The sequence below is a fragment of the Xiphophorus maculatus genome, chromosome 16 (genome assembly GCF_002775205.1).
Source record: "Xiphophorus maculatus strain JP 163 A chromosome 16, X_maculatus-5.0-male, whole genome shotgun sequence".
Taxonomy (NCBI): domain Eukaryota; kingdom Metazoa; phylum Chordata; class Actinopteri; order Cyprinodontiformes; family Poeciliidae; genus Xiphophorus; species Xiphophorus maculatus.
In genome coordinates this window covers 6,926,714-6,953,041 of record NC_036458.1, presented here as the reverse complement: position 1 = coordinate 6,953,041, position 26,328 = coordinate 6,926,714, and the positions used below count along the sequence as shown (strand labels likewise).

Below are 26,328 nucleotides of genomic sequence, written 5' to 3'. Positions count from 1 at the left end.
AATAAATAAATAAATGCAATGCAACAATAGCCAACAGCCATATGTTAATTTTCTGTAGCATCTTGTCACAATTTACGGGTATTATTATTATTATTATTATTATTATTATTATTATTATTATTATTATTATTATTATTATTATTATTATTATTATTATTATATTTTTTTATTTGATTTTTTTTTTTTTTTTTTTTTGAAGAGCCAAATCAAAGTCTGGGAATCTGTAAAGCGTTGTTGCGCTCGCTGGTCATATCAGCCGGTCACTTCACTTCAGTTTGTCAGAGTAAAATGCGTCTTGAAAAGAGCAAGTACATCTAGTTTTCCATTTCAAAATAAAACTCACCATGAATTCAGAACAGATAAACTAATGGTTCGATGCACAAATCTGAGGTGCATTAATCATTTGTTATGTAGAGATGTGGCTGTAATGCCTCACATTTAATCGTTAAAATATTCTGGTTACATGTAGACCCAGGCTCAGATGGGGATTTTATTGTGAAAATATTTCTGCCATCATACAGTTTTGCACTGTGTTTAACTTAGCAACACCGCTTCCCCGGACAGGTTTGCTCTGTGCGTTGGCAGCCAGTCTTTATCCATCTGTTTCATCCCTGGACGCGCACTGTGGAGCTCGGAAACGGAACGGTGCCGGTGAGCCAAAGCTAATTTTTTCTGACAGCTGTAGATGCAGACACATGTGTGGTATGTTGTCTCTGCTAAAAGTTTTGATTTGGGCGAAATGGTTTTTTTTGGTCCAGAATGTTTTAGGCGCACCTACTGCTGTGCTGACAGTGGAGACAACGATACCTGATTTTTGGAAAGTTTTAATTTCATACATGGAAAACGAAGAGTGCTCATGGTTTGGTCTAACTTTTGGAGCCTGTGCGTAATTGCGCATACATTCTTATATTACGCTGGACGAGTTTTTTTCCCTTCTTTTTAAATTACGCTTGTTGCTGTTAATTAGGTCCACGTTCACACATATCTAGAATAGACTAAGTATTAGGGATAAATAAGCTGTGAAATTAGAATAGGCCTACTATTATAATCTTTCGTTGAATGGAGATGTTTCAGATTTGCGTAAAGTTAGACTTAAATGATCCATTAAAACGGAAATTATACGTAAAAAATAAATATTCTCTAAGTTGGGGTCTGCATGTGTGTGTGAACTCAAAACGCATATTCATACAAAGTCCTGTTTCTTTGATATTATCATTTTTGTTTTCACAGTCTATTAATTAATTTCATATCATGTTATGTACAATTGCTTTTAATCTCCAGGGACATTATCACTGCAACATTAAGGATTAACACTCAATTTACCCTCTTGGCTTGTATTTTTAGAGTAAAATCATTGTAGTTTGTTCTTTAGCTATTCAGTCATGAGTTTGAAAGTAATGTATAGCCTAATCATACTAAAGACTATGTTTTTAGTTTGATCTGGATTGGTTTTGAGATCTCTGTTGCTGTTGCAACAAATAAGAGGTCCAATAATCCAAGTGAAAACAAACTGCAGCTATTATTTTGAGAAACTGAAATATTGCTGCAACGTCATGGATATTTTAAATATGCCTGTAACTCCTGCTGAATGGCCTTGTGTTGAATGCGTCTGCCTGTCCTGCTGCTGTGACAAAGTGTGCAATATTTTCTTTGACTTATTTGTATCTATTTTTTATATAGATTTTTCTTTTTTACTGTTGAAAAATACATTTTGGCACTTTGGCCTTTCTTTCAAGAAAACAAACTACTACACACTACTACAACCAATTTAGTATATTTTTGGTTTATAGTGCAATAATTACATATATGTTGACATGCATAACAATTTCAGCATGGCAATTTCACTTAAGAAAAGCTTAGTCTTTTGTTGCTCTTACTTAAGCCACATTTCATAGGGCAAACCACATCATCATGGTGAACACAAATTAGAGGGGACTATCGCAACTTAAAAAATAAAATAAATCCTCTATTTCATTTGATTTTTTCTGTTGGATAGTATTTTGTTGCCTTGCCAGGGATGGATCCATCTCTGGATCCAATCCAGGAATGGATTCAGTCCCAGCAACAACGGCATCATGTCTTATGAAAACTGAAAATATTTTTAGTGTTTTCTTTTTTTTTTTCCAATCAATTAACCAATTTAAGTTTCATAATATAAAGCAGGGGTGTCCAAAGTCAGTCCTGGAGGGGCTGAAAATCCCACATCAGAAGACTGTCGGTCACTGATTCTGTCACAAGAGCAATTCCTCTACAATAATCTGACTTGCCAGTCACATCACCGACTGAGTGTATTTGGAGTTTTTAAGGAGAATAGCAGACTGAGTGGAAGGTTCAACATAGTTTCCATGTCCTCCATTGTTGTGTTGTCTTTGTATCACATACAGTTTGCATCAGGCTACTTTTTTCACTCTGGGATTGCCCAGCTACATGACAACCCCATTCACTAGATATACTAAACAACCTGGACTGAGGAAAGTTGAGCCAAGTCGAGGCCTGCTGCTAAGGAACTGGTGGAAAAGGGACGGTTTGTAACTTTTATGTCTGGTGTAATGGGAAGCAAAACTTCCAAAAACTTCCTCTTTAGTCTTTTCAGTTCAAAGAATATTTTTCCAAAGGTCCTGGTGATCATAAAGATATTTTCAGGCATATAGATGGGCTTTTGTGTTCTTTTTGGTCAGCAGGGATGTTTGCCTTGGTGCTCTCTCATTGATGCCATTTTTGTCCTGACTAGTTCGTTGAATCATTACCACAGATCTTTACAGCAGAAAGTAAAGTCCACAGTTATTTAGATATTGTTCCGAGCTCATTTTTGACCTAAAGTATTTGGTAGACCAGATCAGCATTTCCTGGATAGGTTTACCACTGTTTCATGTCTTCTTGATTTTAATCTGTGAGGAAATATGCCAAGAATTTTACACATTTAGAATGCTTACAAATAGTAAGCATTAGACAAATAGTAAACTTTTTACATTATATGCAAATATTTTTTTTCTCTTAATGGATGATTCAAATCATCTTGAAACATACGGTGGTCATTAAAATTCTTCTCCCAGCCAAAGATGAAACTTTGGCTATCTCACCTCCAGCTCTTTGTTTCCACCTTCCAATAAAACTCCTTCTTGATAAAGTTCTACAAATATAAAAAAACAAAATTAAGTGAAAGAGTCATATTGGCTAAATATTTATATTAATAACTAATAATTTTAAGAAACAGTAATTTCTAGCCTTAGAACTCTGTTTAAAGTTGAAATCTTTCAAAATAAGATTTTTTTCCTCCTCCAGCTTTAAAGTTAATCTATGAATTAGCTTAAAGTGCTGCATATTGCAGAGACAATGTTTCCGCTGTATGTTTGCTACTTGTACACCACCATGTCTTATTACTGTAGTTGTGCTTCTTGATTTCACATGAGATTCCAGAGGCATTAGATATTTCAGCTTAATCTTTGAAAGTAGCCCCAGCTAATCCACGAGGACAGTTGTTCATCTTGGAGGCTTGTTTGAGAAACACATAGTGTCCTGTTAGTGGTCATGTGACATTAATTTATGTCTTATAAGAAACAATGCAGATGATGTAAGAATTAAAACAGTTGAATGACATTAGATCAGAAGTTATTGAAAAGATGAGGAGGAAAGTCTGGAATAACGAATGCCCAGCCTTTCCAGCTGGCAGTGGGTTGTTTCTAATCCATCTCACTGCATTACACTGTTCTTATAACATTTGGAATTTTTTTCCCCATTGTTTATTATTTTTTCCTTTGCCCTTTTTCTCAAATACTGATGCTTCTCACTTTGTAATTTAGGTTTGGATTTTGCACTTTGCTGTCTTCTGATGTTTTGAATTGACCTTCTTCTTACCCCCTTTCTTCCTGTTATTATCTGCACAATCATCACCTGCTGGGGAAAGCTAACCCCCCTCATCACACTGAGAAAAGCACGCAGCAAGAGCCGGAAGGCCCAGAAAAATTGAATGTATACACTTTTGGATCGTTTACTGACCCCTCTGATCTCGCCTTTTCTGTATTCCTGCTACACTTGATTCAGTAGGATGCTGGAACCACAGAGAAAAGCACAATGACCTTCAGTTAAATTCTCTGAAAAGATCTGTGGTAAGATTGTGACATACTCTCTGGTTGCTGCTCTCTGCCATGCCAAAGCAAATATATAGTTAATTCCCTTTTAGCTGAAGGGGAGCTTGGCATTGGTGGACGCCACTATTCCACCATTGCAAAGCAGAGCATTACTGTTGTACTTAACACTCTCATGACACGCAGAAAACTAACAAAAGATTGTAGTATACTGCACTTTTCATGCCTCAAACATAGTGAATTAGGTATACTGGTCTTTGAAATATTTTCTTGCTGTATCATTCATCAACGTTTCAAACGCTGAAACTTATTTTCTGAAAACAGCAAAAAAACCCCCCAAAAAACGTAAATATTTTCAGAGTCGCTGTGGCTGTTGATGCTGTTGGAAGGAATGACCTCTGGTAACAGTCCATCTTGCAACTAATCTGAAATGTAGTAATTTCAAAGAAATACTGAAGGAAAGTAGATCTAAACAATTTAAATTTGACCCATCCTTTCAAGTATTGTTGATGATGTTGGAGGACTGCTGTACCAATACGTTTTTAACAAACAACACAACAAAAAGTCACTCGCCGTATGTTTTTTTTTTTCACAAAGTAACTCAGAGAATCTAACAAGTTGATAACTGGCTAATTAGCCAGGCTGTCTTCTCACATAACATGTAACAGACAGGCAACTGTCTATTACAGTACGCTAATGACAGTAGTAGTTGCCATTAGTTTCAATGCAGTGACTTTCCAAATTTTAAAATTTTTCTTGTGCAAAACAGAATTGTGAAGGAGTGAGCAGCTGTGTTCCTAAACAAGTAAGGGAGGATATTAAACTGAGATAGTGTGATGAATTATTTTAGTAGGTTGGAAATATTTTAGAACCTTGGTATATCTTGATACCAGTAAATGCTCCATGCCGGTTGCTTCAAGCTGTGCTTTGACCAAGCTGGTATCATAGACTAGTACAAGATGTGCAGGGACTTTGGATGACAGGTGCACTCAAAGTGTGACTTCTATAATAAAAGGCACAAAATGTTGCCCTTCAAGACGGATAAGTCTTGAATCACTAATGGGTGATTCCGTTCCTGCACCCCTCGGCCGTTGGCTGGCCTGCGGCGTTTGTTGCCCTGAGTGAGGCCGGAGGTGGCAGACTTGGCAAGGGGTCAGAGATTCTGACAGCTGCACAGAGCCCATCTCAGGGCAAGCAGGCTTTTCTTTCGCCACGACCCCCCGCATGGTTGACTGGCAGTACGGACCGGAGATGATGGAGAAGACTTGGCGGAGGGCCGCCTGCGTCTTAGTCAGGCAGCTGGAGAAACAGGGAGACCTGGTTTCAACTCCACGTCATCGCCTCCTCTGTAAGCCCTGAGCCTAAACGAGAGCAGAGCAGGCAGCGAAAAGTTAAAAAAAAAATTGGGCGAGAATGTGTTTGCACCTACAATAACATCAGGAGGTAAATTACATCAGTACATTTCAACCATTATTCAATCTAATTTTAATTTGTTATGAAATGATTTTCCTCATTAACAGAAGGCAGCCTAACTGCACCATGCGTACACACTTTCACACGCACTTGTAATGACTCACAGTAGCGATAGTGTTGCAACGGTACATTCACTAACACAAACACACGCGTGTACACACAACGGTCCATTTATGGCATCAAGCAGCCGGTAAATGACGCTACTCTGAGGCTGAACACTGGCTTAGTGTTTCCAGCCAGGTACACCTTCTCAAGCCCGCCACGAAAAAACAACAAAACTAAATAGACTGCTTGTTTGGATCCAGATGAACTCCTCAGGAAGGGTAGTGGCCGAATTACTTGATCAAAAGCATGCTTTTATAGACAGCTTCCCAGAGTACACGTATCTGTTTGTGTTTTGAATTGATATTTTTTTCATTTAAATGTTTTCTGTGAGCTCTACTTTCATACCTGGTGACTGCCAAAGGCCTCTATTGGACGTTGTGTAGATTACTCACTTTGCTAAAGTGTGTGACAGCCATCATCGCAACATACGTGAGAGTGTTACTCACTTACTTACTCCGTGTCAAAATTGATTAGACGTGAGATGACTAGTTCTCAGACTGATCCTGTGAATGTGTCAGTCCAGTTCCTGTCATTTTCCTGGCTTTCCACTGTTAGAATTATAGAAATGATATTCAGATTAGATTATCCCCTTAAATTAATAATAAAACTAATAATTTCAGAGGATATTATATCAAATACTTCTTTTGTTCTTTTAGAGCTAGATATGCTCCAACTGCCCTCTAAAATGTGTTTAATCCCCCATAAGTCATTCAGAAAAAGTGCATTGCTTATAAAAGCATTGCTTCAAATGTTAGATGTGCTTCTTGGAGAATGCTCTATATATTGCACTAAAACATCCAAAGAGATCCAGAGTAGTTTATGCAGCATTTGTTTGTTTTTTTTCCTTTTTGTTAATAAATGCTCTTTGTCCAGTCTGAGGGAGCTTTAGCCATTTTTTGAAGAACATGGGCACACCTGTCTGTAGATGTGCAGAGATTACAGAAAGAAAATCCCCAAATTTATACCTGTAATTGCAGTGAAAGTTTGTTTTAAAATGCTTAGACTTTGGGAGATAAATACAAACACAAGTATTATGTTCTGAGTTGTTTTTAGTTATTTTTGAGGTTTTCGTATTCCTTAGTTTCTTTCTTTGATTAGATCAGTCTTGTTTCAGTTTTACTTTAGTTCAGCCCTTCTTAGTGTTTATAGTTATGTTTTTTTCTTGTCTCTAGTTAGTACTTGTCATCCTAGTTAATTATATGTTTTATCTATATTCATTCTTTAGTGTTAGATTCATTTCATAGTTTCTTCTGTACTCTCCCTCGCCCCTTCTTCCATTCTCTCTCTCTCCCCTCAGCCTTCCTTCTGCTCTTTCCCCTCACACCTGCAACTCGTTAGCTCATCAGCCCCAGCATGAACCTCACAGTATATAAACCCCTTTCCTGTTCACACTGTTGGTTGGTTCCTCCCACTATACTCTGTTAGTTCCCCACTCTAACTCATGTTCTCCTTGCTGGTTTTTGTCATAAGAGGATTTATGGTGAGTGTTCTGCCCTGGTTCCCTGTGATTTTTGTAAGTCTTTTTTGTTCATCATTTTTATCAAATATTCCTCATCTACAGGCTGCCTCTCCCTTTCTGCATTTCAGCCCACCAATAACCACTACACATCATGACAACAAGCCACACTTTTAAGATTTTTTACATTTTTATTTGTAAGCCATGCATAATTTTTCTGCCATTTCACACTTGTGCACCACTTTGTATTTCCACTGTGTGAATGCGTGGACTGAAGTGTGCTTCACTAATGAATTCTTAATCTCTAGCTGTTGGAAGGAGATGATGGTGGAAAGTTTGGTGCAATCCCTGGAAGGCATACATGGGTAACTGTGTGCTTCTGCAGCTATTAGTTCATGTTGAACCTGCATGTCAAGTAAAAAGATCACAGCAGATATCAGGTATCACCTTTTCTGTAGGACATTTGATTAAAACAGTAGAAAAAGGTCTAAAAATTTGAAGGTGAGGCAGTCATTTTTTAAAAGGAGGACGTGAAACTGAGTTTTTTTTGGTGGATGGTGTCATATTTTTAGCCCTGAGATACAGTTATGTTTTTAGACTGACAGTCATTTCCATTTTTCCTTTGCTCTTCCCCTGCTTTCAAATGCTAAAGATAACTAGCAGCCTCAGATACATTCTGGTTAGTTCAATGGAGCAAATGGCTGAGTTTGCAACAACCTGCAGTAGGAGGTCGCACCAAAACATTTACATCTACATCTCATTAGTTTAGTGACTTATAAACACATGATGTCTGTCTGGACAGGAACTTAATGTTGGCTCAGGTCAGCTAAGATGACAATGCTGAATATAGGTTTGTGATGCCATCATTGACGTAGCTGCTGACTAAGAATTGCTTGTGTCAGACGGCTGTACTCTTTTATCCATTTTTGCCGTCTCTTTCCAGCGAACCAGGGCTTGGCAAACTGAACTGCGGTGGCCTGGCCTTTGATTAAAAGTCAGATTAGTCCCCTCTTACAATATGTGGGCTAAGCAGCTTTTGGAAAGTGAGATTGTTTATTCTTCCCGCATCAGCTTTCACACTGTTCAGCTTGAGTCATCTGTGTACTTTTTCCAGCGGTATCTTCCAAGGCCCATTTTCTCATTTAAAGGTGAGGTGTTTTTCATTTTTCTGTTTCATGAGTGTGTGGGTGATGTGCGTTTGCACGCTGTTTGAGGCCTGTTATCATCGGTGTCAAACTGGTGGGCTGAGAGTGGATGAGGCCAGCTCTGTGCTCTCCAAGATCACACATTAACTCCACTTCCTCCAGTTTAAAATCCCTCTTAGCCCTTCAGAATACAGCTGACGCACACATTGACTCACTGATCCAGCAGTCCGTTCTGCTAACTGCTTTGATTCACCATGTCTCTCCCCATTTCTTAGCTCATTGGGGACTTACAGATTCTCCAGCCCATTCATCGTTTCCTGAGCGGTGTTTAAAAGACTGTCATGTATTTTCTTAAAGACAAAATTGAACTTTGCTGTATGAGAGGATGAACCCCACTTCTACTGCATTAGTTATCAGCTTGACTTTGTCTCTCCCAGCAGCCCAGTTCAGGTCATCACAGTCTCATGCCAGCCTGACAGACCCTATAATTGAACCATATATTTTTCCACACTCACAGAAAGGGGACATTCCTCAGTGCGCCGCTTTAGAAAACATTTCTGTTGACAAGCCATAGGCCACTGGGCTGGGTTAACGTTCACGACAAAGCTGCTGTCATAGAAGGGGTGTGATGAAAAATAGAGAGGACGAAGGAATGGATGGCTCCAGAAGAGACGTCTAAGCTTTTTCCACCAAACGAGGAAGAGGACAGATATTAAAAGCTTTCCTTAAATGTACTTGACTTGCATGTCATCCATTTAAACAGTATTTCCAAGACTTCCAATCTTGAATATTTTTGCTTTTTATCGAGGAAGTTTAGAAAAACATTCATTTTCAAATGAGAAATGATATTTGCGTCTTTATCTTTACTATATCCAGGAACTAAACTGGGTTTTATTATTGTAATTACACAATTTAGTACATAATCTAATATCTATCAATAATATTTTCAGCAAATACAATATAATAGAAATATCCTTCATTGTCCCATTGAGGGGAAATTCTCATAGAGGTATTTTTCCTCTATGGGACAAATTCCCAGAGAATTTGTCACAAAAGTTTGTTTTTTCTTTCAAATAATTTCATATCAGAAACCCATAAAACAGACTAATGCATTTGAATATGGGCCTCTAACCCAGTTTGCATTATAAAGTAGCCTATTCTAAAAGCTTATTTTATGACTGTGGCTTTTAATATTCTTGCCAATCACTTGTCATTAAGAGAGTTTTTTCTTTGTTTTTCTTATACTTTTATTTTTGTAGATATAATTTGGCTTCAATTCAAGGTGAAAGAGATCAACTTTGTTGATCTATTTCCTGTTATGTAGGTCATCTCCTAACTTCATAGAGTATGTGATGACGCTCCATCATGGTGAACTTTTTGAGTTAGGTCCACACCGCTTTTCCTGGGCTTGTATTCACATCCAACCCAAGAAGCATACCTTTGAAATCTGCTTTGAGGTAGATGGATTCCTCACAGACGGCACCTTGTCCTCCTGGTTGCTAAAGGTTGGATACACTGGGGCCTTCAGAGGGAAAGCGGCACAGGGACTGGATTGGTAGAAGGACACACATTGGAGCTCTGTATTTTAGTATTTACCTTCCTCCTCCACCTCATATGCCTTCCTGTGCCCTGCCATGTTTTTGCTGTCTCTATATGCGAGCCTTTAAGACACATATTACTAGTGCAGTGCGCTTTCTTCTAATTTTCTTGCCCAAGCTTTGATTTTCTAAGGCCAGACATTAATTTAACTTCCTCAGTACCAGAGTTTCTGTCTTTCTATCAGAGAAAAAAGAATATGTTGTAAAACTGAGGGAGCTTTTTTGAAGAAAAAAAAGAAGTTTTTCAATCTGTTGGCACTTCTCAGGTTTTTATTTCAACCTGCTTAGCGCTCGGCTTTCAGTGTGGCAAAAGAGGTGTTGCATAAATGACAGCGTATCCTTGACAGCCACTTTGTGCATGCTAAAAGCCTTCTCCTGAGTTAGTGTTGATATTAATGATCCCACTCAGTGTTTTTTGAAGTGCTTGGATGTTGAGCTGCAAATCTAGGAATGAAGGAGTGGCTTTGACCTTGTCCTACTTCATGGATTTGCTCTGATTTCTGGCTAATAGAGTATGCCCTATTCTTTCTCCCACAACATGCACTCAAAATAACTTTGGCATGCCCCATTAGGCAGTATCGTAATTGTTAACACCGCATACTTTGTCCTTGGCACATATTACCTCCTTCATTTAAATGTCAATCCCAATTAAACAAGGGGGCTGAGAAGATAATTGTTTTAGCTGAGAACAAGTGTGGTCTTTCATCTTCAATTAACTCTATCAGGGTTTTTGGGAACTTGCTTGCTTACTGAAATTGAACCAAGACCAACTAAACTACTTGGATTTATAGTCAATGTAAAGGGTATGTTATATGGCCATTAGTAGTATTCCAGATATTTTAAATAAAAGCCTTTAATACAAATTGAGAGATGGCAGACATGGATACTAGGTCTAAAATTAGACTAGAGTTTCTCACATTCATTGAAATTCATTTTGGGATATCAGAGCGAAGGGGGTTGGATACAAATGCAATTATGCACTTTTATGATAAATATTTGAAAAGTATATCTTTCTACTATCACGTTAGAATTATGGTTTACTCTGTGTTGGTCCAAATCCCAATAAAGTAACCCTGTAGTTATTACATGCTAAAGTGCACAGCCTTGCTATTATCTCTCCTTAGTTTTCAAACAAGCCTTAGTGATTGTTTGCCTTCTAAACCTGCTGCTGGTTTTGTTGTTCCTGGTGCAGTGACAGAAAGTGACTGATGTTTAATTGTAAATAAAGTTCCTCCCTTCCTTCCTCTTGCATTGGACCAGGCCTAACCAAGAGTTTCCTAACTTTACTCCTCTTTCATCTGTTCTTGGATTTACCGTCATTGTCTCTCTCAGTGTATCCCACACCTAGAAGCCTTTTCAGCTGTTGGGGGACCCCAACCCTATCTCCCTTTTGAAAGCAATAGCGCAACCATTAGGTTCTGCACAGAGTGGTGCCAGCCTGGGGGTTTGGCATGTCATGGCCCACCGCTGCACACAGAGACACGCATATGTTAAATCCATTCCCAGCAGTGCAGTGCCATATGGTTGGCAAAGTGGAATGCTTCCAGGTTTACACCACTTTTTGCAGCTGGATGACAGGACTTCCAGCAGTGGAAGGTCAAGGCAAACAGAGACTGGCATCTATTTCCTTTTTGATGTTCTAACACTTAAATATGGTATTATCAGAGGATGGTGTTCATGGTTTGTTATTTGGTGGTACATATTATACATATGTGTGGTACACATATAATATTATATGATATTCTAGTCGCTTTCTCGTTGACAATGTGCAAAGCATCAGCGGCCCATCTAATTGCAGGTAGAGGTGCTCCTATTGGCAAGCAATAACAGTGTTGTCATGGGGATGATGTGTGGACCTCTTTTCCTGCACTGGAGTGAATCAGTAGGTAGTGCTTGACTGCCCACCAACCAAAATGTGCACAGAAGCTCTCTCTCTTGCATTCTCTCAGACACACACACACATATACAGTAGCTTCTTATGTAGAACATGGCATTACCAGCAGAGAGGATGAATCAGTGCACTCTTGAGCATCTCGACGTGGAGGAGGTGCTGGAAGATAGGGTTGTCTTGGTTGATCTAGTCACTTAGCGCAGGCAAGAATGAATCAGTGGTACCTGCTTTTTAAATTAGCACTCAAAGGCCACAAATGACTCACATCATTTGCATTGCTGCTTTCTATTTTCATACTAATGTGCTGTGCTGAACCCCAGCCTGCTCATGTAGATTTTATAATTTTGTCCATCTTTTTATAGTATCTGTCATTCTGTATCTGTCTTTGTCTCACTTTTCTTCACCCTTCAATCTCGACCCACCTGTCTCTTATAACGCCGATCTTACAGCCTCCATGTCTGTCTACTGCCTTGCTCTCATGCCTCCCATCAGGACAACAAATGAGGTGAGGTACCAATAGAAATATCTTGGGCCCCTTACCGGCCACCCAGAGAAGCAGCACAGAGGGAAGAGGTGTAGGAGGGAAGGGATTAGATAATAATATGCACATGAAATGCTTACAAATTGAAGAAATGGAGAAAGAAGGTACTGCATTCTGAAGACAGACTTCATATCTTCATGCTGAAAGCTTTTTCCAGCGTATAAACCCAAGCACTCGCTGCATCACTTCTCCTCCATCCTTCTTTTTTGTGGTGCAGCTGTCCCATCATTCAGCCTGCCATGCTATTTCAGCAGTTCTGAGAGGCCATTCTTTTTCTCTGCCTCCTGTCTAGTCTATAACTCTTACGATTGTTTTGTAGATTACATAATAATGTGTTCTGCACTGGTGTTAAAAACAGTTGGGTGTTTGTATCTAATTCAGTTTAGTTACTTTCTGCATTCAAATTTAAACAATTCTGAGAATGTTGTTTTGGTACAAGTCTTTTTCTGCCAATGCTGTAATTACAACACAGCTTCCAAACCCTGCTAAAAGTCTGTTTTTATTGATAAACAACCTAATGTGCTACCACCACAAGGTGCACTTTTAACAATCTTTCAAAACGTTTAAATTCTTGCTCATTAGGGTTTACGTTTTCTGCAGGATTATGGAAATTAGGAGCATCATTGCTGTGCCACACATGTCCACAACACATATTCTCAGCTATAGTACCACAGGCTAAAATGGATTTAAACTGGGCATGCACATTTTATTTGCAAACCACTTATTTTTTTGTCAATGTAAGACATGTTGTAAAACACAACAAAATAAATCTAATCTTGTGCCACTGAAAGGGTTCTTCATTTGTGTAATTTTTCCCATTTGGAAGAGAGTGAAGGATTGAGCCACCAAAAGAGTGGCTCAACTCTGCCATGTTATCATATCTAAAAATAAGGTCAGGGTTGTGAGAATCTTGTTTCAAGTTTTCTTCAGTCAATAAAGAAACAATGTAGTTGTATGTGAAGACATTTTTCCAAGCCAGTGTGCCTCGAGCATGACAGTTTGGCTTTAATTACATGGAGTGTCCAGTGATTTGAGGAAAGCACAGTGGAATCCTAATGACTGTAACGATTATCTCTGTGCCCCTGCCCAGAGAAGCCATTTGCTCGACTGGACTGTGGTGCCTGTTTTCTGCAGTTCATCCTGAAGGTAGCTGTAGCGCCCATATAGACTAAAGCTGAAAAGCACAAAGCTTTTACTTTCTTAATTCATGTGAGTCTTCATTTATGGGTTTACACTCAAATAAACTAATGCCTTCCTAATGCCATAGGAAGGCAATTGTTTGTATTTGGAGTGGAGGTGGACAATTTGAAAGAGCAAATATTCTTCAATGTTTAACCAATTCAAAACGATTAAATGATTTGGAGTTCTAAAAGTATGATCCAATCCAAAAGAGTCTCTACAAGGGACAGGAACCTATTTCTGGTGTCTGATGGATTAGGTAGTTCATCTTTTTCTGTTCATCTATTTCTAGGTAGTTCATCTACAGTATTTCACATACTGTAGATGAACTACACTGTACTACACGGCACTGTAAGCACATAAAAATAATTGATAATGACCACCAGACTGAAATTCAGGAGTTTACATTGTTTATGAAAAATAAGTGATAGAAATCCCTCCATGTTAAGTAGCCTTTAAAAATATCACCTTAGGAATTTTTCCTTTCTAAATGTTCTTACTTCTCCATTTAAGTACAAGGCAGGATGAATAAATTAGGACCAAGCTTATTAAGTAAGCAAGCCTCTAAATTACAACAGACTGGTCTTCCATGCATGGTTGACTGTCAGGGTCCATTCCCTTCCACCCTTAGAGAAAAAACAAACACAACAGGGAGGGGCTGTGCGGCACTTTCAGAAAGTGACCTTAACTAACACCAATATTTTTAGAATACAATTTAACATGTTAATGAACTGTAAGCGTTTTTCTAATATTATGTTGATCCCAAATGGAAATTACATTTTTGCAACCTCTTTTACCTATTGCGACCAAATTGTGCCAAATGAGCAAATCAAGAAAATATGTTATCAATAGAAAGTTTTTGCAGACAGTTAAAGACATACAGTTGAAATCAGATGTTTACATATGTTGCATAAAAACATCCATAGCGTTATCCTCTGTCTGATATTCAGTCAAAATAAGCTAAGCATTTTGTAAATGCCAGAATAATTTAAAGGCATAATAAACACAGGGAATATAAACTTATGAATTGAAAGAAAGTAACAAATTCCTTAAAATATAATGCCTCTTATTCTGGCATTTAGCTGATTGAAACAAATGTTCAGTTCTTTCCAATTTTGATGCAGCGGGTTGTTTTACCACTTTAGATGCCTAAATCTACTGTTCTTCTTAGTATTCTAGCATGGATTTTTGTTTATTTCCAGTAGGATGTAACTTCAACTTGCCCCAAGTTTCTTTGCCAATTTACTTGCCCATTTTGCATTGAGGCATTACTAGCCGGTCCTTTTTATCCTATCAAAGGTCTGAGGTGAAGATCATAAAACTTAAAACGTAGCCATTGAAAGATATATTCAGAACACCAACACATCCCAACACATGTAGGATTGGTATCCTACATGAGTTAGGATGCACATTAGCACATTGTGCCTTATTAGGACAATGTGCTAATAAGGCAGTTCAAGCGTTTGAATCAGCTGTGTTGGAGCAGAAAATTATCTAAAATATGCAGGACACCATTGTTTAAGGACTGAGTGGCACCCTGGTCTAAAACAAGAGAGATACCTTGATTGCTGTCATACTCCTCCCATGCTATCTCATGCTAACTTTTCAATTTGAGTTTTATTTTATAACTTCGTAGCTGTTCAGTGACTGACTCATTGCAATGTGACATCACAATTTTATACTTAAGGGCAAGAAATATCGAACACTCTACCCACTAACTCACTACATATCTTTTTTTCTTTCCATTCCTGAATAAGGCTAAGCATCAGTCACATCAGTTCTCTGGCCTGTGGTGTGCGTGACGCATCAAGCTGCTCTCATCTCTGCTAAGGAAGAAAAAAAAAAAAAAAGTGAGACAGCTACAAATATGCTGGCAGGCCATCAACTAAAATGGCTGTCTTTATGAAGCAGATATGTTTTCCAGGCAGGGTCCTTGGCAGCCCATGTGTGGACTTGTTTGGATTTTACTTTACAGACAAATTGTTCAACATTCTGTGTGTGTAAGCTTTAAATTATTTGGGTAGAGTTAGTCACATCACTTCTGTACAGGTTGGTAACTGATTGACAAATGTACACATTGACTATGTGTAAAATTGTTCATATTAACACTAAAATATACCAAAAGGTTTTGTGTTTCCACATATCACGTTTGAGAAGTAATTTAGCTTGAACCATATGAATAAGAAGCTTCACCAAGTTCTTGGAAAGTCTGTGTTGTGAGAAAGATTATCCATACAGCTGCTGGCATGTAAATATAGATTATTTATTTTTACTTGCAAAAATCAAGGAGCTATTTTAAGAAATAGTCATGTTTATCCAAGTCTTTCTGCAGGCTCTCAGAGCCAGACATTATGCCTTAATTTGATCTCATGCAGCCACATACACAGACTGTAATTCCCATAAAAATAATTTGAGTGACACAATCCTTGCTTAATCCGTCGTGGTTGTGTGTGACCGTGTGCATCTCCTGCATGTGTATAAACTTAAGCTAACCTAATCCTCTGAAATGCTTGAGATTAGAGATTTTTTTGACAATGTGGAGGAGTTGAGCATTCATGATGCACAGATGACTTCTGGAAAAGAGTCTGAATGACAGTGCTGACCATACTTATCAGTACCCCAGATTTGTAAAAAGAAAAAAAAACAACTTTGGAACATAATTTCAAACTGAAAAAAATAAAAATAAATCAACCTTTAAGTACATTTATACAGCTGATTTAAAAAAATCCTATGTTACATACTTTGCTAACTCTTTATCTATTTGTGAATACATCAGTACTGAAAGGACAATTATTGATACCCTATCAATCCATCCATCCATTCTTAAAAGAAAAGAAAAAAAAAATAACAAAGCAATATCATCTCCTACCATTTCAAAGTTGAAATAATTGACATCAAACACTCCCATATTTCTTTGGCATAAAGATATATATGTGGAAACAGGTGATAAAGGATTTGTTATGCTGTCTACCTGTTTTGCTTCCAGCGCTTTTGGAACGTCGTTGGCATGTATAACATCACGATTTTTATTTGTTTATTTCAAGTAAATACAAATCGCATCACTCTTCAAAAAGACTTAGAATATGTCTTTATTTGACCTTTAAATGGGTAATAATCCAAAAGATATGGGCAGATCAATAGAAAAATGACTTGCCAGACCCAAAATGTGCACTATTCTATGACCATCCCAGACTCCAAATCTAAGAAGTGTGCTGAAGAGACGAGAGAACAATAGAGGAAACAAGACTACACTAAATCTAGAGATTGTACAAAAAAGAATGGTTAAACATCCCTGGTATGAAGTTGTTCAGTCAGATTTACTAATAATTCTTCCAACCACTAACAAGATGGGTTCTTGTAAAATTCTCTTTGTAAAATTGCTACTGCAAAGAGAGATAAGGTAATTCATTGTTTAGGTTTTTTTCATACATCTGCACCCGATAAATATGGCAGGCATTGTAAGTGCTCAGTGTTTTTCTCACTGGTGACAGATTATAGATTATTGTGGTCTTTGTCATATTTTAATTCTCTTATGCAACATGTTCCATGTAAATGAGGAAGTAGAAATCTCTGGAGCTAAAACGATACATAATCCATACACTCCGTATCAATTAAACCTGTGTTTCTCAGGTATTTTATCTCTCACACTAAACAACAGGTGCTCTATCTTTTGCCTGATGAGTTAATCAGGATGACTAAGTGACAACAGATGAGGTGGAAAATGGTTTGAATTGCATGCAAAGCCTTTATAGGCCTGTAAGCCACTGACCTTTACTTGGAAGGTCACCCACAGTATAAAGTGTGTGCTCTTTATCATTTGGAAGCATGCGCCGTTGTGTGTGCCCTACATTTTATCTACCCATTAACAAAACCACAATTACCTTAAATATTTCACAAGCAAATATATTAGCTTCAAAGTCTCACAGTGAGTTCATCTGTTTACTCAGGATGAAGAGACACATTAGCACTGCAACATAAATGCAAGAATAGAAAGAACAATATAAGAGGGAGAAGATGGAAACAAGGATGTTCTGAGAGAGTCAAGCTATGTACAGGCTGTTTTTTGAGTGATGTCTAATCAGCGCATCTCTCCCCTCTGAGTCAAAGATGTACTGGATGAGAAAAGCAATAGATCAGTATCTTAAGGACATTTTGCCCCCACACTCATCACAGGCTATAAAGGGCTCTGACTTTAAGTTTTCACCCTTTTCCTGTCTTTCACTTTTCACATCTCTTCTTAGCCCATTTCCTTCACAGCTATCCTCTGACCCTTTCTCCCTTGCCGCCAATGGAGTCCATGCCAGGTGGTCGAGGTTACATTATCCTCATGATTAACAGATGGTAAATAATCTACCCTGTGAGGACTTAAATTGAAGATGAGGGAAACGGTGAAATATTTGCAGTCTAGCACAATTTAAAATCTGTGCTTCTACCTCACAATGTGTTTAAATGCATTATTTCTGCCTCAATAGCTGCCCGCAAAGCACCTCAAGACCTTAAGATCAGCTCAGTACCTTGTACCTGTTAGTTTTTGCACAATATTCACAAAGATGAACTGCGAGTTTCGGAAGAATTTAATTTAAAAGAACATTTTTGTAGCACTACATGTTGACATGTCTGATATGTGTAGAGATGAAAAATTCTGATCAAAAGGTTTTAAAGGGAATGGGTACTATCGCTGTAAAACATCCTGAAAAAAAATGGAAAGGTCAAAGATATCACACTTTTAGGAGAAAATCTTGGAATAAAACTATCATGAAGATTAGAGCATTTCTGATGTACTTACAAACTATTTCTTATCAACCGGTGTTTTAATAAAGTAGGTGTTGAAATCTTTACTAGAAAATGTCTTTAGACACAAAATAAGTGGGATATAGGTTTGCAAAAACCAAACATGCTCACTTGAGAAAGAAGCTCTAATATTGACTCTAACTATAAAAAGCAACTTTTGTGACTAAATTGTAGGCCATAGTGCCAAAATTAACAGTGAAATCAGCCTTGTTACCTCTTTTTGCTGTTTTTTTTACTCCTGCTAAAATAAATAAAATCACATTTTGACTTGATAAGATTTCACAAAACTGACCTCTGAACAGATATAGTAATGTTTTAATAAAGCATCCTCTGCCCTTTGCCATTAGTACACAAGAATGCAAGCTACATATTTACAATTTAAACGATTAAAATTTACTATTGGCATAATGAATTTAGTTTGGGTTTTTTAAACAAAGACTTCTACACATGTATGTAGAAACATACACAAAAAAACTCAAATGACCCTACAATCTTCTCATAAGTCAAACTAATAAGTGTAGTCCATGTGACGAGTGGAGTGACTGTCCTTTGTGGAGGAGAGGGGGCAATTCTCTTTCACGCATCATTAGCCCTCCTCATCCTCTTGTGTGCATATGTGTTCACCATCTGCTGCAGCCAATCAGAGCAGCTCATCAGTCCTGGACTACTCCAACTCCGCTTGCTGTATGATGGCATCTCATTGCTATCCCATCTCCGAGCATGAACCAGGCATGTTTTCTCACCCATTATGTTCTTCTTCTTTCGAACATATTTCCTTTTCTTTCTTTGATGGAACGGGACAATCAAAGTCCCTCGTGTTTCGAAGAGGTGGTCCATTTGGTTTTGGAAAAGTGATTTCATTTCTCCTCTCCCACTCAACAACCTCTGCTCCTGTTATCATTTGTGGCGCAAAATAGGTTGTAATGGCCATGCCGTTGCTTTCTCCCAGTGGACGAGTGTAACTGAATGAGTTTGTGAGTAATAGGGTGATAATGGCATAATAGGTAGAAGAATTAATGTGTGCTTCCTGTCAATGGACAGATCTTTTGTGAGCTGGGTAGTTATGGTGAACATGCAGAAATCTTTTCACTTTCCTTTGGATGTAAAGAGAACCTTTTATTTCTCTGCCTTTATATGTACCATGACATTTTCAGTGATTACCTTGACAGCGTCAACCATCATAATTATTGTGCTTGTTTTGCATCAGTAATCCAACATTTCTTTTTTTTTTCTCTGACCTGGTTGATGTAATGATGGATGTGAATAAATTGTACTTAAAATAGATAATCCTATAATGGCTGTGAGTGAGCTCAAGCTGAAAGTCTCTCCCAAATTTAGGCAAAATTATAATTGCTGTGAGCAAAATGAGCATATGGGCAACATATGTGTAGTTCACACTTTAGAAGAGTGTTAAATGTTAAACAATATCACACTTTGTTTTTCTCTAATGAAGAATCACATCTAGCAAACTGTACTCCTTAAATTCAATACGCAACAAATAAATAGCAGTTATCCAAGTGTTTCAGAGTCATAGATGAGTCATTAAATCAATGACAAGCATTATGGAGTAACCTGAGGGGTTATGTAAAACTGGGACCAGCTTTAAAAATTTTAAGATTGGCCAATGGTATTTTGTAAATTATTTTTTGGAAATCTCAATGCTTTCTGAACAAAAAGAAATTTCAAATTTCAAATGACAATCAGCAACTATTGTGTTATCATAGCAAAAATTAAGTGTATTTTCTATCAGTGCTGTGTTTTTAACCAGTAATTGATCCTTTGATTTCATGTGTTACTAAAACTTGAGTTACATCAAACAACACGCAAATTCCTTGATATTAGAACTTAATACACAACACAAAACTACCTTAAATACACTGAAAATCACAAAATATGCTAAACCTTAGAATATGACACAGGGTGTACTTTCTTTTTATGGATTCTTTGCTTTATCTGGTGTGACAGTGTTAATTTAGGTGCAAGAATTTAGGTAGAACAGACTTACCCTGTTCTAATTCATACTGTCCAAATCTCTGTGTTAGATAGAGACCCTTATATTGCCTAATAATTGTAACTGAAGCAAGTGCCAACATTGTAGAAGTAACCCTATTTCTAATCTTTAGGATTAGCACAAGAGCAAACAATCTGCTATTCTAAAACCTAAGTGAAACTGGGAGATGGAAACTAACTCAAACCAGGAAGAATCTAGAAAGTGGGATTTATGTAGAGCAAGGGTGCCCATGTCCAGTCCTCAAGAGCTACTATACTGCAACTTTTAGATGCATCCTTGCTCCAACACAACTAACATAAATGGCTGATTTACTTCATTCAGCTCTGCAGATTCCTGTTAATGAGCCATTCATTGATTCAGGTTGGTTGTTTACATTTGTGTTGCTAGCTGCTTGGTATGTATTGCATATGAGTTGACTTCATATTAGAACTTGACTTGTCATGTCTGTAATGCCACTCATAACAAAACACGGAGATAGTGAATATCTTCTAGTGAATAGAAACATCCTTAAAATTTTTGCTTTTCATTGTTGTTTTACATCATCACTTGATTTCTCACCAGAATAGCCAATCTAGTGAGAAATTGATTGGCAGTAAATACCTCTTTTGCTTTTGTTCCTATAATAACAAAATTGTTGGTCACTTGTATCTTTTCAAAATTAAGCTTTTTTTTAATTCATTTTCAACTGCTTTTACACCAGAAGCAGTACTACAAAACAACCATAGAATAAATAAACCAACCCCAAGCAAGATTCAGCCAGAAGGTAGTGGCATTTGTATTTTCAGGAGTTTTGATGTTCCTGAATGGAAAAGATTAAAAAAGGATCACTGGGTGCTGTGGTTTGACACATGAGCCGACAACCATAAGCTCCCAGTGCGTACTACTCCATAGAAAATATTAGGGAGTATATTTAGAAGCTGCCAGTGCGTGTAGCCCTCAAATGTATTATAGAGGAACTTGATATAAAGTTTTCTTCTGTCTGTGATCGGATTTTTTTACCTCACATTTTGGGCCATGCAATATGAAATTTATTGCTGTTTTTTTAGATAATATTTTCAGATATCTGTGATTGCATTTTCTGTTGTTATTATTATGATTAATGTGACTGCTCTATCCAAACATCTTTGCTGGTAAAGTTAATGAGGAGCTCGTTGAAATCATTAAATAGTTGATTCCTTAATCAGGATTAGCAGCGGGTAGAAGATGTCGTCTCACTCATACAGATTTTTTTAACAGCTGGAGGGCTGAAAGACTCAGGCCAGATTAGATTTTTGACAGCTATTAAAAAGTCAACAAAATGATCAGCCCACACACTGGTTGATAAGATGTTGTCAGATTTCTCTTGACAGGATACTTGTGGGATGGATGAAGTGGGCATTATGACTAACTAATCTCATCCCTAATTAGAACAAAGATAGACAGCCCCAGACTTATTTGGGTTTTCAATTCTCTCCCTGTACTAAGCATGACCTGAACAATCCTTGGCTTTTCCAAATAATGTGGCCTGAGAAGTATGTCCTTGAGTGTTTAATTTAATATTTTTGGTCTCAGGTCAAGATTGCATTCAGACTTCAAGGATATGTTAAGTAATTTATTTTTCTGTCTCCATTTCTCTATGCAAGAACCTGAAGTTATTTTACTACGTTATCCAAATATTGATCGAAGTCTCATAAACTGAAAGATCAAACTCTTTGAAAACAGCTTGGTTGAGTTAATTATTTTTAAGGTGATTGAAACATTATCGTCTCAGGAAAGAGCAGTGAGCCACAGAGATCTTTCAGAGTGACTATAAAAGAAAGCTTTCTATCCTGTAGTATCTATGTATAGTATTGTTGCTGCAACCACTGACATTCTCATTTGTCACCACCACTAAGCCATCACACTATTCTAAGAGCGCAGACTATACAGAAGCTGATTTGGTCTAACAACTCTGCACTGAAGACGTCGATGGGTCAGTGTCATATTGACCCATTGATATGTTTAACTGCTTGTTTCCAGCCAGATCGACTATAAACGTTTATTGCATTGAAACCCATTGATACTTTTTGGGGTGTTGCACTTCCACAGGTAAAACATAAGTTAGTAACATTAGTTCTTAATATAAATGTTTAACACCATAAGAATATAATGAACATGTCATAGTGTATGGATTATTATGTATAATTTTAAGTATAAGTCTATATTGATTTTTGGAAAGCATGGTTTGTGGCATGACTTGTGTTTTGATACACTCTACACAATCCTCAACTGTGATTTACATCAAATAAAAGTTTTAATTCGACATAAACCAATTTTATCTGGTGCCCAGTGACGAGTTTCAAATAAAAAAAAGTTATTTCTTAAGAAAGATTTGCATTACATTGAACTTTAATGTAATAGTACATGCCTGAAATTCAGCATTTATTAAATCACATGCTACAAACCAACCTGGACCTGAATATGAAAAAGTAATTGGTTGCTAAACCTAATATCTTTGTCATAAACAATTGGTAATGGGTTTTAATGTTGGTGTGGGGAAACTTTGACCCACTCTTCTTTGCATGATTGATTTAATTCAACTACCGTAAATGTTTTACGGTAGTTGGTCCTCATTTTGAAATCACGATTTGACATAAGTGTCAATTATTGTTTCACATGGGGTCAAGTTGGTCTGTTTGCCCTTGTCCCTTAATAAATAAAATCCTCAATTAAAATGTGTTAGATGATCTGAAATGTGTAAGTGTGACAAAAACAAGCAAAAATAAAAGAAATCTGTAAGGTGGGAAATACTTTTTCACAGTCCCACAGCTGTCAGCATTTTTATTTCTCCAGTGAGGTTTCGCAAGTGATTAATGAACATCAGTTGGCTCTGTTGCTACCTTCAAGGCAGTGATGGAGAGGCCCCTTAATCCCAGGTCTTATCCCAAAATACAGATGGAAACAGATAGGCTATATTACCACAGTGCTGTGTGTCTGTGCAGTCATAAAGAGCATGCCAATTCTGTTTACTGCCTCATGATGAATAATTGATATGATGATATAATTATTTTTCTCATGGAGTCACTTCAGCTGTTTTGGCTGTTTAGAGGGTGGCAGCAGAGAATTTTGTCATCAATAGCCCTTTAATTATGTGTGTTAACCTGATTGATTCACTGAACTTCCTGTGAGAGCAATTGACAAGACGTATATATAATTGCACACAACACTCCATCAGACAATTGTGCCTTCTCTCACATCCGCACACACTTTCCCAGTGCTTAAATTGTCTGCTCCCTAATTAGCCTAGTTTAACTGTGTTAACAGGTTCCTTCGGGTCTTTCAACTGATAGAAATGAGAAAGATGTCTCATAAGATGTACGTCAGGAGGGGTAAGAGTGTGTGTTACTTCATGTCTGCATGTAGAAAACATCTGGTACTTTTAGCACCACATCATGTCACCACACACGTACATGCTTCAAAGTTTTTCCTCATGAGTCTATTCAAACCTCAGCCTTAGAAGTCTCCATTCACCTTCTCACCTCAAATATGAAATTAGCCACATGCTTGAAGGCACACACCGTACAGGTTCCAGTGTGTCTTGATTGTGCTTGCTGTGCCAAGTAGCACGCTCATGAGGTAGATCTCATTCTGGACGAATGTTTAATGTCCTTTCCCCCCCGCAGAGTTCAAGGGTTAAACATTTTCCGCTCTTTAATAACAACTTTGTCAGTGTGGTTTTGTGTAGGGATCATGTGCACTTGAAAAATATGTATGTATGTGTGTTCACTCACCACTCTTTGTGTACTGCTGTAATTGCACTCTCTCAATCAAATCGCTACCACAGTGTCTCCCCACCATGTTTCTTTGCTCTAAAAGATTGCATGTGACCCAGATACCACAAAGAGGTAACAGAGAGATGATTTATGGTCTAGGATGTGTCTGTTCATTTCCATGTTTCGCCATGCATGCTCAGTTAGCCTCATCTGTCGATGTTATACTGATAGGCATCCCATTGCTGAATACGTCTGCAAGGCATGCTGCAGGTGCCTGAGGGTTAAGAAAACCATAAGCACACCCTCATCAAAGGCATGGCATGCATATTGTTCACGTTACAGAAGTGTGTCGGTTACCATTCGCCTCCCATCAGCACCCCTCCTGCTGCTCTCACTCTTTGCCTCTGCTTTTGCAGTCTCTGCCGGCACAGGGTGGAAAAGCCTCTCAGATTGCTCTGATTTTGTGGTAAGAGCAAGAGTGACACAGCATGAGAAAAGTCTTGAAAACTTGCTCACATGGTCCTGATTATAATTTCACTTATACTTATGTTGCATGTGAGCAAGGCCACGTTTGCAGCTTCAGACACGTCTGGCACAAATTGTAGTGCTTTTGAATAAATGTTCATGTACAGTAGTTGAAAAGTTGCACAAAACTTTTTTTTATTGAGTTGTTCCCTTCCATGGAAAGCAAGAAGTTTAATCCTTTCAAACTTTTCAACTAATGCATAATTCACTCCAATTAAGTCCATGATGTGACAACAGCAAGACTTTCATTTATACCTAAGCCATGACATTGTTGAAATAATATTTATGGAGCAAAGCCTTCCTAGAGTATTTTCTATGCTGTATTGTTATTTAAAGTAGGCTAAAGAGAGCACAACAATGAATATGAAGGCAGAGTGAGAACAAGAGCTTGGGGAAACCATTTCAAAATGGATGTAGTATCATGTGGAAAACACATCAAACCACCACATTCATAGATATGGAGATACTGTAGTTGAAAGAATCAGATTTTATATTTTGTATAAAAGATGCAAAAAAGTTAAAACCATATTTGACAATAAATCATTTAGATCTGAATCACATGCATATGTTATGGAGTTGTGTGGAACTAAATCCTGTCTAGGATTTGTTTGGTTATTGATGAGATACTGAATTATGCAAATCCCCACACATGTCAAGCTATGTATTTAAGATATTTTGCCTGTTATGTGCATACTAATGATCAGCACCCAGACAAAAATGGTTTAGTTGCAGGTTAGAAACCCATTACCAGCAACTGGCTTCAGATGGACACTGAATGGGTAGTGATTCTAGGGGATGTTGTAACTATGGATAAACCTGCTTATGACCCATCATGAGGCGTTGAAAGATATACAGCAACATAGCAGTCAAAACATTTCTCAGGGATCACTGTCACAGCTCAAAGTAGGCATCATCTTCTTCTGTGTTATGTCAGGCATTTTGGCCAGACATCTTCCCCCAATTAAGGTTTGGCGATGGAAGCTATAATATTTTGCACGTTATTTTTTATTTAGACATCTTTCTCATCTAAACTGTATCAGTATAGTAGAAGTGATAATAAGTCTGTGTTTCTGTTTGTTTATTTTTACCTGATTAAATCACTCGGAAATAGATCTTCTGTCATTTCAGTTCTGATAAATCTTAATCTGACAATGCTCCAGGATTTACTCTACTTCTGTAAATATGTGAAGAAATAAATTGGATTTGAAGGTAACGTTAATTTAGTCAGAATTTTGATGCACTAGTAGTTGAATTTTCATAGTGATTCTTTGTGTACCTTAATATAATGTATTGTTATATGTATTAAAAATCATATAAGTTTCAGTAAACTGAAAAATGTTCCTAAAGTTTCATCCAATCATTGAGATGTTTTCCTTCTGAGCTCGCAAGTTTCACCATTTGTTGCTTTATGTAAATCCTTGACTTGGTAATAATAAGATGGAGGATGTTTTGCAGCAAGATATCTTATAGCAAATTCCTCTTTCTCCAAATTATAGCATTTTATGACTTATTCTCTGTGATTTTGTTTATTATTGTGCTTTCAGGGTTATTTTGCACTCATCAAATTTCTTCCTGGTGCCTTTGTGTGATGGATAAACATCAAAAGTGCCAGAAACCTTTTGACATTGTTGTTTGTATCAAACCAAATAATCTCCATTCTTTCACTGTGTGTCCCCTTGCGTAGCATGGCAACATAAATAATGAGCACGTTCAGTTCTAGGTAGGTAATCCTTCCTCTAATCGGAGCTGGCACTAGGAGTGCAGCAGGCACTGATAGATGCAGGGGCTGCTTATTGG

General features: G+C 37.6%; 1 protein-coding gene across 3 annotated transcripts in view; it reads left to right on the top strand.

Moving 5' to 3' along the window:
* The window catches only part of znf385c (zinc finger protein 385C), a 146,922-nt gene that overhangs the window by 8,854 nt on the left and 111,740 nt on the right, over positions 1-26,328 (top strand). For 2 of the 3 annotated variants that reach the window (XM_023349571.1, XM_023349568.1), the window contains exon 1: positions 609-651. The exons of the other annotated variant lie outside the window; for it this stretch is intronic. The gene's annotated coding sequence lies outside the window, so the exon portion shown is untranslated. Of the gene's footprint in view, positions 1-608; positions 652-26,328 lie in introns of those variants that run through there. 3 annotated transcript variants of the gene reach the window in all.